Consider the following 15,824-nt stretch of genomic DNA (forward strand, 5'->3'; position numbering starts at 1 on the left):
TTTCTGTGTTGCCTTTTTGTGTTGATAATCTCTGGTGCTGATATAGTGCTTGAAATTGGCAAGATTTAAAAATGTTTTCTGAATTAATTCTTGTAAAAACGTTATTGAATATCTGTTTTAATTCTTATTTTGAATTAAGATTTAGCAGTTGTGTTTCTTTCCCTTGAAAATATTGCTGCTTCATTTGGTTGCATTCTGATATATTTTAATATTTCATATGCCATGTGCACCTTTTCCTGGATAATTCAGAAGAAGTATTTTGTTGTGGTTGTTTTGCCTTTTGCTGCATTTAAATCATTGAGCCAGAGTAGCTGTCATTTGTTTCTGACTTTCCTGAGATTTCATCTTCAGAACTTTTTAAGACACTTATTACTTCCTTATTTCTCAGGCTATAAATGAAAGAATTTAGTAAGGGAACTACAATTGTAAACAAGATAGCAGCTGGTATATCTTGGTCTCCTTCTTCCAGCAAGTTTGGTCGAATGTACATGAAGAAAATAGAGTCATAGTATAATGAGACGGACAGTAAGTGGGATGCACAGGTAGAGAAGGCTTTGGCTCTTCCCTCCTTGGATTTCATTTTAAAAATAGTGAAAAGGATTAAGACATAAGATATTAAGACACTGCCTATACTGAAGACTTGAATTGATCCTGAAAAGATAAATAATACTAGTTCATTGGTATAAGGGTCAACACAGGAGAGTCTGTATAAAGGAAGAATATCACCAAAAAAAGTGGTTAATTTGATTAGCTCCACACAAAGCTAGCCTAAATAAAAGCCCCATATGAATCATGGAATGCAGATTTCCAGCTATGAAGGCCCCTGTGGTCAACTGAATGCAGGGTTGCTTTGACATCATGGTGTGGTACTGCAGTGGACTGCATATGGCCATGTAGCCAGGAGAAAGCAGTCTGCAATTTCCACAGTGCAAAAAAAATAGAATTGTGCCATACATTCTTAAAGTGAAAAATTCTGTCCTCATCAAAGAAGTTCTGTAACACTTTGGGGGTAATTCTACAGGCACAGCAAGAATCCACAAGAGCCAGTTTTCCCAGGAAGATGTACATGGGTGTGTGCAGATGGCGCTCCATGGAAATCAACACCACCAACCCAAGATTGCCCACCATGGTGATCAGATAGACGACAAAGAACACCACAAACAGCAATGCCTTTAACTCTGGGAGATCCATAAATCCCTTGAGGATAAACTCATTTTTCATTATATCATTTTCATCAGTCCTTCCTGACTTATCTATTGAGAAAAAATTGTTTGATAAATGCATGCTGATTTATAATATGCTCAATTCACCTGTTGAAATTTTTCTGGCCCAGAACAGAAAGAAACGTTCTCTATTATTCTGCCCAGTGTCCCCTGGATTTTGTGCATGCACTATTCTGGGAAGAGGCACTCTTCTATTGCTATTACCTATTTAGCATTTTTTCACATCATATTTTGAAGAACAACATGATTGAACTCAAAGATGACTTTTAAAATCTTGAGAGGAATATTCAAAACAGAAAAATTCATCTGGGTGAGGTGGGTAAAGCTGAGTTATTATTTAAGTCATCAAAGGATTATTATTAAACTATTTCAATGCTTGCATATATGTTGTATAGTTATATTTAAAGACCAATTTCAGATGCAGATGCTTAGCAATATAATATCTATGAATTTACATTTATAAACAAATTGCTTTGCAGTGAGGAAGGATTATATATAAGACTTCAATGCTTTTTATACTACTTACAGGATTAGGAGGCACAATAATGTGGATGGAAACAGAGATTTGAAAAAGTAGAAGAAAACAATGCACAGAATAGCTGTGCCAACCCCCTTCCCTGGTATTTGTAAATAATGCTGCCTCCATGTAAACTTACACATGTCTGTTAATGAAGAAACGCTACCCAGAAATGGAGAACTCTGAAATGTTGAAAGTGATACAGTAAATTATAAAGCTATGTCAAAAACATAATAAAATCAAAAGTTCAACTTAAATAGGGAAATTACTTACAATAACTATGAGGAAGGTTCAAAGAGCTTATGTAAATTACTAAGAATACTAGAAAACAGGTAAAGAACAGGAAGAGAAAAATATCAAAATAAATATAGTTTCAAATTAATCAGTTGTATCTAGTTTTATGACTAGAGAAACTGTTATAAAATTTCATGAAGATATTTGATTTGCCAAATTTTCCCACTTGTAACTCCTTTTGTCCAATAAATTTGAAACATGGGCAATTTAATTACTTGGATTCATTACTTCTTTGGTTGGAATTAAGTTTCCCTGTTGCACTTTTAGAAATTTTGGGCTTCATTGGGCCTCCTTGCACACACTTCCTCAGTACAATAGCACCTTGCCCAGCTAAACAGTCATTCCATGATACCCACCTTCCCGATATGATCGCTGAAGACAGGCGTGTGCATAAGCAAACATGGTGAAGAAAGTTGATGGTGCTCGGCTATCACAAAGACATAGGGGTCTTGAAGGCTTGAAAGCAAACAAGCAGCCATCTAGCTCGAAGCAAGAAAGCCCACAGTGTAGTAGCACACAGCCTAAGTGCATACAATGTGTTGAACGGACCAGGTAGCAGACACCAAGGAACAAAAACCATCATTGTGTGATCACCTTCCTCACATAAACACTGAAGACGAATGTGTGCATAAGCAAGTGTGGTGAAGAAGGCTGATGGTGCCCGGCTATTAAGAGATATAGCATTTGGGGACTTAAAGGCTTGAAAGTAAACAAGCGGTCATCTAGCCCAGAAGCAGCGCATGGAAGCAGCACACCAACATGTGTGATCATGAAGGGCAGAGGGGACCAGGTTTCAAACAACAAAGGCAGGGGAAAAAAAAATCACATCACCGTGAATGAGGTGGGAGCGTGATGGGGACCCAATGCTCATCTGTAGACAACTGGAAATCCCTTGCAGAAGGGTAGTGGGGAGGAGATGTGCCACTTGGGGTTCAGTGTAGCAACAATGAAATTCAAAACCTTTCTCTAGTTCTTGAATGCTTCTTCTCCCCCCAGTCCCCCCAATTATCATGATCCCAATTCTGCCTTGCAGACCTGGTTAGACCAGAGACTGCACAGTCGTGCAGTAGGGATCTGGAAACACAGGGAATCTGGGAGTGATGGACCCCTCAGCACCAGCGGTGAGAGTGGCGATTCCGGGAGGGAAGGGGGTGTAGAAATGGAGAACCGATCTCGGGGATCTATGTGTAGCCCCCCTCTCTGCGGGATGGGCAATGGGAAGGTGGGTGAGGGGAGATGCTGGGCAAAATAATAATTTATAAGCTATTAAGGGTTCAAGGGGCAGAGGGGATCGGGGAGGGAGGGGGAGGGAAAAAAGGAAAACGAGCTGATTCCAGGAACCCAAGTGGATGGCGAATTTTGAGAATGATGAGAGCAATGAATTTATAACGGTGGTTTATTGAATTGATGTATGTATGGATTGTGATAAGAGTTGTATGAGCCCCAATAAAATGATTTCTTAAATAAAAGAAAAGGCAATATATGTATAAATGTGCTCGACACAATGGATGTATGGATTAATATAGGAGCTGTAAGAGCCACAATAAAATGATATTTTAAAAATTCAAAAAAAAAGATAAATTTTGTCCTTACTTGCCAATTTTTTGCCAATTCTTCTTTCAGTTCTGCAACCTCCAGTGGAAACCTACAGTTGAAGAAGTCTTGAGATATGGTGAAATAGGAACTGCTATTCAATATTGGTAGAAGTATAAATTGTTACAATCGTAGGATAAGAATTTGGGATGAGTAAGGGAATATCTATGGAACAAAAAAGTTCCAAAATATTATTTTGTGTGTAGGCACGAGGGCGGGAAAGAAGAAAATAGTTGGTCAAAGTGTTAGGTTTAGTGATATGGTTGTTATTTGTAGAGCTTTTGCATTGTATAAGGTACTTTAAGTAATCTAGAGATGATTTAAAATAAAGTATATGAAAAGATGTGCCTAGGTTACATGCAAAGAGGATATCTTATTTAAGATATATTCCTGGGTTCTGGAATCCAAGGAAGTTCTCAAATCGATCCCCTGCATGAGACCACTGTCGGGAGAAAAACAGAAAAATCAAAGCATTCCTATCAAACACGGGAGAAATGGCTCTGTGAATTCTGAGACTGGAACCCTTCTCAGCAGAGTGGCAGGTGGTTTCGAACGGCTGACCTCGTAGTTAGCTGCGTAACTCATAACAACTACACCACCATGCTTAATTCCTGTGATGCCAACTGCCAGAATTAAAAATACTTAGATGTTTCGACAGTATTCTAAGACTATGATACTCATATTATTAAACGTTCATATTCTTAATAACTTTCCATTATCAGACTCTTACATTTGTCCTTAAAGTGTTGTAAGCCACAAGAAAATGTTTTATTTAAATCTACCTAGTCAACTTAAGGATCAGTATTCATTGAATAAGGTTCCTGTCCAGGATCAATACTCTCTTCACAAATACACACGGGCACACACACAGCCATAGAGTTAAAAAGCTTACCTTACAACACCACCACCACCAACAAAAAAAGCCTAGCTGTGTGGCCTGAATTGTGTGGTTTCTAAGAGGAGCTAAGGATTCTAGAGAGATTTAAGACAAATATTGCACGTGTAGTTTCCCCAAGATAATTCTGTCTCAAATCTCAGATTATTTGAGGCTGACACCTCTAGGAGAGAGTGTAATGAGTAATCACCTGAATTTACCTAGTACTATATATTTTTTAATTAAATGACTTACCCCGGTCTACTCAAAGTTAAAGAATATATATCATCATTTGAAGTCTATACAATTTGACTTTGTTTTTCATTAAGGGCCTTAGCCAACCGAAATTGAAGTCCCACAAGGTGAGAAGACTGCATGCAGGTGTGTCTGTTGATTACAATGGTTCAGGCATAAGTGAACTTTCCGCTGATATTTTATTTCTGTGTTAAATAAGAAACGGGAAATAAGAAGTTCTCTAAAATTATATCAGGGAATGAAAAGTGTAATTTTAAATAAGAGCCCTTGTTTATATAATTTAATTTAGAGGTAAATCTATTACACAAATTTTAAATACTTTTTTATCATAAAAACTGAAAAATCTGTTTCCTTAGTTATGTTATGCTTTGGCAAACCAGATTGTTCAAATATGTTTCAAAAATACTACTACTAGACTCTATCCTATTATGAAAGTGTGATTTTACCTATTTATTTTTGGATAAATATATGTTTCTCTTGAATTTAGAAATATAAAAATAAATTGTCATGTTTATTGCTTACACTATTTATTAAAAGTTAAAGGTCGTATTTTAGGAAACGTGAAAGATTGAAAAGTAAGAATCATAAGAAAAAGCAAAATCTTAAAAACTTAGAGAAATAAATATCTGCACATTAATATTAAAATCAAGCTTAAGTATGTTCTCATCTGATTATCGCTAGTAAGAGTTTTATACAGGCCAGTTGGTTGCTGCCTGATATTAAATTTTAAAGTAGAGCAAGAAATAAAATTCTATCATCTGAATCACTTAGAAGAGTGTTTCAACCAACAGGTCAATGGTAATATTTATGCAATTGGTAGAGAATAGTTTAAAAGTGCACACTAATTCTAAGGGGATTTTCTTGGCATTGACACCGTAGTACAGCCTGAGACCTAATTCCCTGAACATTACAGTCATGCTAAATTGGAACAATTAAATGTATCTTTGGGAACTAGAAAGTAAGACAAATGCCTATTTCTAAACAGTTTCTAAGACTCTTATTTTGATTTTCATTCATTTGAGTTAATAGTTTTTGCCTTTATCGTCATTCAGAATATAATTGAAAGGGCAAAATTCCCTCAGGGTTGGTTAGTGGAACCTTCCTAGAAGCAGAAACAGGTAGAATTGGATGCCTCGGATTGGTGTGAACAAAGGTGGGAGAGCAGAACTTCTACAAGTCCAGTGTTTGTAGGATTAACATACAATTTCTGAAATCTTTCTTTGAACTTATAGTTCTAATGTCTTTATACATTGGTTGATGAATCTTTAAGTTGTCTTGCAAATCTAAAAGAAGTTCTTGAAAAGCTCATTTCCTCAAAATACTTTTGCTTTTAGGAAACTCCCATCATTTAAGGTATAATGGTGGCCGGTTGCCTATCAATCATACATCTCATTTTGCTTGGCTAATGTCTTAGTTTCCAAGGCAACTGAAACAAGCAACCACCAAGTGAATGGCTGAAAGAAAAAGAAATGTGCTATTGCATACCTTCAAGATTAGAAATCCCAGAGCAGCCAATATTAGGCCTCAAGTAGAAGGCAAACGTTTTAAGAATGATGATGGCAACAAATGTGCATATGTGCTTGACACAATGGATGGATGTATGGATGGTGATAAGAATTGTATGAGCCCCCAATAAAATGATTTTTAAAAAAGAAAAAGATTAGAAATTCTAACAAGCTGAGCTTAGGGCTCTGCTCTCTGCAGAGGGAGAAAGAGGAAGATCCTTTCTTATCTCTAAAGCACCTGGAAGCTCCCGGCATCCCTTTACTGACATGAGGACTTTAAGTACATCCTTGCCCCCTCTTCTCACAACCATTTTCTTTTTGGGTCTGACTCTCATCTGTCTCCATGTCTTTTTTCCATTGTATAAGGGCACCCAGTAGATTGGATGAGGGCCTACCCTATTCCAGTGTTTCTACATATCTCTCTGAAACACGATAAAATCCATAACAGTAACTACTTAAAATGGTAACATTTATTTAGTTGAAGGAGTTTGGGGGATAAATAATTTTTTTAATGAAGGGTGTGTGTAGATGGGAAATAGAAATTTTATGTCATCCATATTATGTTTCAGACCCTTATTAATCATATAAGTTTAAAATCTCAAATGACAATTGAATATAAAAATTGTGTTTTTAAGACTGAAGATTATGAGTCATCAAAGCCATGGGACTGAATTTCATGACCTTGGGAGAGTGGGAAGATTGAAAAGCAAGGGTGACTGGAACAGAGCCCTCTGATAGTCTGAAGTCTAGATTTGACCAAATTGCACAACATACAGAATGCCTCCTGGGCGGAGAATGTGCTGGTGTAGAAATGAGAGAATCACCCTGGAAAAGATGAAGTCTGAATGTCAAATCAAGCTATTTTATTTTGACAGTAGACTCTGAATAAATGTAAGTAAAGATTGTTACACAAACCCAAACAAACTGAGTTTGATAAATGTTGGTTTCCTTTTCTGACCCTACCTGACTTGTTTATCAGGAGTAGATAGATAATGGTCATAACAATGCTTAGCATAGTGCTCATAAGCCACAGTAATTCAAAGCAGTATAAGGTCCAATTCCTGCTTGCTATGACTTCTTGCTATGCAGAGTCATATAAATAAATCACTATCATTCAAAGTGATAAATATGTAATACAATCATACACAGAAAATCAATGGAGTAAATGTAAGGAATGATTTATTTTGTTCTTGGAGCATTATCACATTTTCTGCAAGATCACTGCTTTTACATAACGAAATAGCACTACAGCTGAGCAGTGCAGAGCAAGTCTCCTTGTGGCAGAAGTAAGTGTTTACAGTCCCCAAACATTTCCCCAGGTACTCCTGTTCCCCTTGGGAAGCAGTCATGACTGACACCAAAACCATGGTGACCCCAAAGGTGTGGCTTTCCCGTTCACTCTGGCTCCAGAGAAGACTAAGAGACATGAGTTGAATAGCCATCCACTAGCCCCGGTGACAACCATTGGGAAGTAAACAGCCATTGGGAAATAAATTCAGTAGTGAGATCCATATAGCAGAATCCTCTTTTCTCCAATGAGAAGGCAAATTGATGATGAAATTGACGTCCGGTGAACTTGTCCAGGTTATGAGCAACTCACCACTAGCTAGCTGTGGTTCCTTTTAATTGTTTCTATTCCAGATAGTAGACTGTAATACAAATGAGTGAGGAAGTACTATTGAAATCATCTTGAACCCACTATATTAATTTCAAAGGGAAATAACATTTAAATAGTGGCATTTTATTATTAGTTACACATTAATTGTGATATATCTCATAACTCAACATTGTGGCAGATCAGGGTGTTGAAATAATATGAGGACTACTGGTTTTGATGATCTGGTTTGTATGAGTGAATTGTTTCCTGTAGTGAGATTCCTGTAGTGAGATCCTCTTGACTCGAGTGTCTACAAACCTGCCTCTGAGAGGTTGGTACTATCTTGTTAATAGTTACCTGGAAGTCCAGGCATGGCTCAGCCCCCAAAGATCCATGTCTAGAAAGACCATGAGAAACAGAAGCTCATTTTTTTCTTGTCTGAGGGCTTAGCTTTGTCCTCGTGTTACTGGCATTAGGAATATCCAACTCATCAGAAGAGATTCCAGTCTTAGCCAAAAGGATATACTCATATCTTAAATAGAGCAATCATATTCAAATCTCTACAATTAAGATAAACATCCCAGAAACACAAATTAACCAAACAAAACAATAAAAGCCACCAACTCCTTTACCACTGAGTAGATTTCCTCTCATATTGACCCTATATCTCAGAGTAGACTGCCTCTGTGGGACTGTAAGTATTTATGGGAACAGGAAATCTCATCTATTTCCTAAGGAGAGGCTGGTGTATTTGAAAAGCTGACCTTTCTACTAGTAACTCAATGTATAACTGAGTTATACCACCAGATCTACTTTAAACAATAGGGTGCATTTTATTATAGAATGTGTGAGATAGGGCAATTGATATTGGCCTGAAAAGGTATGTAGAAGCTTTTTAGACAAAGAAGGTTGCAAAGGAAAATTGCTAGCCAGTAAACATGAAAATTCAGAGAAAAGAAGACTCATGCAATGTTGGGTAATGAAAAGTAGTCTCCAGTAGGGTTGGAGTATAGGCTGTAATAGGAAACTTATACTAATAGGTTGTGGGTAGATCACTCAGTGGTTCATCTCATTTTGCCATTCTGTGAATGAAATAAATACTGAATCAGTTATTCATAAGGAATTTCCCTGGAGAATTTCTAAATTTGCTCTGTAAATCCAGGCAAGATTTCTAGACTATCTCTTGGCAGATTAAGAAACAAGACCTACAAAGAGTTATGAATTATGAGACAAAAAAGTGATAGACAAAGTGTTGCCCAACAGAGAAATCTATAACTAAAGATTCATAATTTGTTTACTTTTTCCCCTGACTCGTTTTTCTTTCATACATATATAGCTTCACTTTTATTCAAATATATTTTGTGCCTATTTTATTCTGGCTACAACACATGCACAATCATTAAGTAATAAATACTTTTAGGTATAGTATCTTTTCATATAAGACTGGGAGGAAAATCAAACATTATCCAAATGAATGTAAAGTTTTAACTTCACTATTATTCACATAAGGTACTTAAAGATATAACACTTGCAATATAAAGCTTTATCTTAGTTTAAATGGGCAGGCAGTACAACACAATGATTAAACCTGTGGGCACTAAATCAATGCTGCCTGTTTTGAATCTTGGCTGTACCCGTTCCTTTCTCCTTGCTTTTGTAATCATTTGGTCAATTAATTAAAAATGTGATTTAGGGTGCAGGTTTATAGGGCCTTCTAACATGATCCTTTGTGGTGCAGTTGGTGGTGGTGGCCCAGCATTACCCAGTTCTTTGGGTCTATTGGTAATTTTGCATGGTCCATTTGTCCACTGTACTAATTGTTTGCATGTGTGTTATTTTCATAAGTCTTCTTTCATCTGGACCAGGAGAGACCAATGGTTGCTCAGGAACATTTAAGACTTTGAAGACTGCCATCGCAATCGCTATCAGTGTCATTCTTCCCTTGCAGTGGGCAGCATGGTGTCAGAAAGAGTTCGGGGAGGAGCTATGACTGAGTTTAACACAAGAAGGGTAACAACAGTTATGAAGGACAGTTGAGGTGGGTAAGTCATGAGGAGAATGTATAACAAGTCCTCTTTCTGGAGGATTCAAGGAATTGAAAGAGACCCGGTGATGCCTGTAGAAATGGAGAAGAAAGGCTGGTCCAAGACGAGTGGCAGGGTGGACCCGGGAAAAGTGTATGTTCTAAAAACTATAAAGAATGTGGATCGTGATTCTGTGAGCAATAAGCATCCGTGGAAACTATAAAGAAGTCTGACCCAATCAGGTTTATTTTTTGTAAGCTAGTGATGGCTGAAGAATGAAGAACAGATCGGAAGGTCTCCATGTTGGATTTCACTGCTTTTGACTGGATTCAGACTCAGCATCTTTATAGGGCTCTCAAGGCTGTAAATCTTTACAGAAGAAGAATGCCTCCTTTTTCTCCCAAGAGGAGACTGGTGGGTGTAAACTGCCCACCTTGAGGTTATCAGTCCAACACTTCTACAACAGCGCCACCAGGGCTCCCTGGAGAGAGAGCGAGATGAAGAACTGGCGCAGTGTTTTCCATTAGATTTATGTGACTGTAATTTAATGCTTTTAAGTAGTAATATTAAAACAGATTAAAAACATGTGAAATTAATTTTAGTGTTACCCATTTTATTTAATTCACTATATCTAAAATATATTTCAACAGCAAAAAGAATTAATCAGATATTTTACAGTAGTTGTTCATACTGAATCTTAGAAATTTGGGTTGTATTTTACACCTGCATCTCCATTTAGGCTATCTACATTTCAAGTATTCTATTATGCCTGCGCCTGCCTTGAGGTTCTAAGGGGCCTAGGGGACAGAAAGGGGAGGGAAAAAGAACAAGAGGGGAGGGGTCAGAAGAGGAATTGGAATAGCTCAGTGCAGTGAGATCCAAACAGTTTTTGAGCTTTTATTTCTTCAAGTAGTCAAAAAATTCAACAGATTTCAGACTTTATTCCCTAAAGCTGTACAGTTCTGCCCTATTTAGAAAACCTTTTACTTGACTTCACTGTCAATCCTGTAGTTCATGTTCCGTGTGTCTCAAGTTCTAGCATCAAACTTCTTAAAAAACAGTTAATACCTGAAGTTTCCATTAACTCTTATTACTTGCCTTAAACCTAGTTTTCATTTTGTAAAACCTGAACTCCCTAGTGGTTTTCCCAGCAATTCCAATTATCTTGTCAGAACCTCCTCTCTTCTGGACCTCTCTGAAATGCTCCACAGTTAAAACATCTGTTTATTTTCTAACTCTTCTTTTTGCCAGCCTTTTGTCTCTGATCATTTCCCCTGTAACAGAAATCATTTAACTCTCAGAGGATGCAGCTGGCGTCCAAATCTTCATCTATAGTCCTAGCCTATTCTCAAAACTGATGTCTGTGGACTTTTTCCACAATACACTAGTTTGTCCCAAATATACCATGCTTACAGGAGACATTACCTTATATCACACTGTCCCAGGATTTAGGAAATTGGGCACTAAAACATCCTTGAGAGGGATCACATATATTTGGACCTGGACTGTACAGTTGACCTTCGAACGTAGTGGATTCGAACAGTGCAGGCCCATCATGATGCTACTTCTCTCCCTGTGAGCAGACCCTCCCTTCAAGAAATTTCCTACCACTCTAAACATTCATCCATTACAGATACACAATGTACATTAATCAATAGTTTATGCTAGTAGTATGACAGGTGGGGAACATTAGTGTATTAGTTAAGTTTTGTCAAAGAGTATATGTGGATTTTTGGCTGCTCAGGGGATAAGGAAAGTTCAAAGGTTCACCAAAAAGTTCAAGAGTAAACAACAACAACAAAATAAACAAGAGAAGATATTAGGGAACAGAACTACTAGCTGTAGGTAGATACCCCTTTTCTTTCCAAAGAAAACAATGGTCTTTTGGTTGCAGAAGGAAATCCGAATGCTTCAGCTAGACCTTCAAAGCTATACACGGTTGCACAGGTAGAATCCTGGATCAGTTATTGCGACGGGGTGACATTGACTGAATTCCAACTCCCAGGACTCTCTGCATGACAGAACCAACAACACTGGTTTCGATGGCATTTCACAATAGTTTTTTGTTTTCTTGTGTTTCTTAAAGTCATTTTATTGGGGCTTTTACAACTCTTATAACAATCCATACATCCACTGTGTCAAGCACATTTGTGCATATGTTCCCATCATCCTTTTCAGAATATCTTCTATCTACTTGATCGCTTGGTATCAGCTCCTCATTTTTGCCTCCCCCCTCACCCCCCATGCTCATCCATTGTTGATAAAATATAAAATATCACTATTTTCTTATCTTCTTTTAATTTTCATCAGCTCCAACCTCATCCTGCACACGAGCAACTGATGATCTATCCACAGTCAACCTCTGGCCTCGTTTTAGCTGCTGCTTTTCCCTGTTCTCTTTCCACAGATGTCGGCAATTTGGTCATTGTGTATTCTGTTGGAGAAGTCCATGTGTATAGTCACCAAAAGTATTTGATATGAAGAGTAATTGGTATTGCAAAATTCTATCATGTGATCTCTAGCTTCATTTCTATCACCAATGCCATATTTTCCCACCACTGTTACTTCTGTTTTCCCCCACTTTTCATTCCAAAATCAAGTAAATACCAATACATCTTGATTGCATGTTAGGTAGATTTCTGGATAATGACTTTGGGTACAATTCTTCAATTTTTCCATTTCTAGCTTTCATGGTTGATGCATACATTTGAAGAATGGGTATATTGATTATATTTCCTTGTATGCAGATAGGTATTATCTTATTTCATACAGCATGGTACTTCAAAATAGATCTTGAAATATACTTTTTGATGATGCATATGACACCATTGTACTTGAATCTCCACCGTGTCGTAGTAAATCATCTAATTTTCTTATTCAATGGCCAATTCCAGTAGATTTCAGCTCACTAATACAAATCTATTCATTTTTATCTGTTCCATTTCAATTTTGATATCTGCCAAGTTTTCCAGATTTGAAGTTCATACATTCTAAGTTCCAATTATTTATATATGTTTGCAGCTATTTCTTTTCATTTTGAGAGTTCACCCATCAGCACGTGTCCCTTTCCAGTTGCAGATGCCTAACACATGCAAGAATTCAAACTGCCCGCCTCACATTTGTGTTTTTCATTTTTTGCTTTGCTTATTGTCTTAAAGGAAAATTCGACCTCAGAAATTTTATGCAGAAGATCAAACTTCCACTTCGACACAAACATATTTGTGTGAAGGAGTCTTAATATCTAAAGAACACAAACATTTGAGCTTCCTTAAGATTTACATATATAGTCCCTTCTTTTCAAGGACGTTCTTCAATAAACTCCTGCGTTTCCAGAGGAGGCCACACGTCTTCCTGCCTCCTTATCTATTTTTTTTTGTCGTTCCACCTTATTCTTTCCCTTGACTAATTAGCCAGAGTTTACTTCATCTTAAGACCCTTCCCTCGCTATTGTACTAATAACTCTTTGGTGGTGGTTAGACAGCTGCCCTTGGCCTGCCCATCATCTCTGGGTCCATCCTGTAGGACAAAGCACACAGTTCTGTAAAGACTGACAAAAGCTTTTGTATTTCTCCCTCTGATGACTTTCTTTGGTCACATCATTTCACTTTGCTATGCAAGAATCAGAATGAAGTCAGCAGAAATATAATTCCGCAATAAAGACTCTTTTTAGAGACCACGATTCCACAAATGTTTGTGCTCAACGACTAACATGAAGGTTGGCAGCTCCACACACCCACAGACTTCACGGAAGAAAGACGCGGTGGTCTGCTTCTGGTAAGATTGTGGCCAAGGCAATAAGGTGGAGTAGTTTTTTTCCAGGGGTCCTCAAACTTTAAACAGGGGGCCAGTTCCCGCTCCCTCAGACCCGTTGGAGGGTCGGTCTATAGTTTTAAAAAAAACGATGAACAAATTCTTGTGCGCACTGCGCATATCTTACTTTGAATAAAAAACAAAACGATGCAAAAACACCCAGTGGGTTGGATAAATGTCCTCAGTGGGCCGCTTGTGGCCCGCGGGCCATAGTAGGAGGACAACCAGTAGAGTCGCCAAGATTCTCAACCCTTGAGAGAGAAACGTTGATGGACAAATATCTCTGATACTTCATCCTCAGTGGGACAATTTTTAGATACATTTTACACGGTGTTTCAACAGCTCCTTTGTTGCCCATCAGATAGACCCTTTATTGATGAAATCCTTATGAGGTTTTCACGTCTTCCTCTCGTATTACGCTTCTTGGAATTATCTTCTAAAACCTGTAGTTAGGTACTATCACATTATTAGCAGCTCCTAGCAATTGGACGTGACAGTAACACCGTGCCACAACATGGTAAGAGTTCCAAGGCTATGTTCTTCACAAAGCAGATAGCGACGTCATAACTCCTGCATCAGGTCTAGGTGAGTTTGAACCATCAACCGTGTGTTTAGTCGCTGGTGCTTAACCAATGCAACACTAAGGCACTTACCTACACTCAAACCTTGGCTTCAGACTCTGCTTCTGGGTGAGACTCTACATCTTGAAGTATATTACTTAGCCAACAGCAATGTTAGCTATTTAAAGGGGAAATGGTGTCCTTTAGAGTTTGTTGCTGTTATTAGTTAATATTTGTGAAAGTCTTATTTCTCAATAAAAGCAGCTAATATTTTTGTTACTGGAGTGCTGTTGTAGGAGCCCTCCAACACTTCGCAAAAATAGGGGAGCAATAAATATATTTTAACAACATTATTGTGATTTGATGATGTTGGAGTATTTTAGATCAATAGTATGAGAATTTTTTTTTTGGTCGAGATTCTTTAACTGGAGAAATTGTGCACCATTTTAAAGTTAAGAGTACAGCGTACTTCACAAAACTAATCATCATATCGATTGTCGTGAGACGGGACAATAGGGGGATTTACCTGATGTTAGATCGTTATTATGTTTCTTTTGTCTTAATAAGAGTTGGTTGTCAGCATATTATAGAGATTTTCTGGGGTTCTGTGCTTCATTCAATGAAAATATTATTCTTGGGAATAAACGATGCCTTACCTGATGATGATCCTGATCCAAAGGTCTGCTTCTCTGGAAATGTTCTTCTAATTCTGTGACATTCTTGGGCTTATACCAGAAACACTTCGCTATTTCCTGTGCATTATTTTCAAGTGAAGAGAAACTTATTTGTAGTTATGAAACTTACACAATACCAAGTCTCTAAGGCTAAATTGTTAATGAAGTCTCTAGTGAGGACAGTTGGGTGTACTAAAAATTTCACTGGCTATTAATTTACACTCTTCTGTCCAGTTATCAGTGAAAGTCGAAATTATATATTCATATACATTAATGAGTCTCCACAAATATAATTTCTTTTGTTTAGAGAACCTTCAATATAATGAGTACTTTCTATTTTGTAGAGAGAAAGAGAGTGAGAGAGCATTTTGATGTTTTAAAATATTTTGGTATTCTATTTTGTAATTTCTTTAACAAGTAATTTTAAAGTATATTAATGATTAAGATAGGAGCCAAGACTATGGTGAGACAGAGAAAAAGAATTTCTATTTGGTATTTCATTTTTGAGAAGTCAAGATGCTTCCTCCTTCACCTTCCTTCCTTCTTTCCTTCCATCCTCCCTCCTTCTGTCCCTTCTTGCTTTCCTGTCTCTCGCATTCTTCTGTCCGTCTTTACCCATCATTTCCCCCTATATTTTCTTTTTTCACTTCCCTCTAAATTAGTGAATGAGTTCTCCTTGATTCCCTTGCCTTCTTCTCAAAGATCTTCCCACCTGGAGAACTGAGCTCACAGTTGGGATTTTATGTATTTTTAAAAGTATGATATAATGCATATGTGATGCAGTAAACAAATCTTACCTAACAACACACATTTCTTTTTACCTATGTAAGCAGTTGAGTAAATCCTGTACAGTAGTTTTTCTTTAATTATTACTTCTCTTTGATTGCTTCTTCTTTTA

The 15,824-nt window shown here is 37.4% G+C and overlaps 1 pseudogene; it reads right to left on the minus strand.

Annotated features, from left to right (window-relative positions):
- Positions 1–289: 289 nt before the first annotated feature.
- Positions 290–1,221, minus strand: LOC142440581 (olfactory receptor 5K1-like; annotated as a pseudogene).
- Positions 1,222–15,824: the final 14,603 nt, after the last annotated feature.

This window comes from Tenrec ecaudatus, chromosome 2 (assembly GCF_050624435.1).
Source record: "Tenrec ecaudatus isolate mTenEca1 chromosome 2, mTenEca1.hap1, whole genome shotgun sequence".
Classification (NCBI taxonomy): domain Eukaryota; kingdom Metazoa; phylum Chordata; class Mammalia; order Afrosoricida; family Tenrecidae; genus Tenrec; species Tenrec ecaudatus.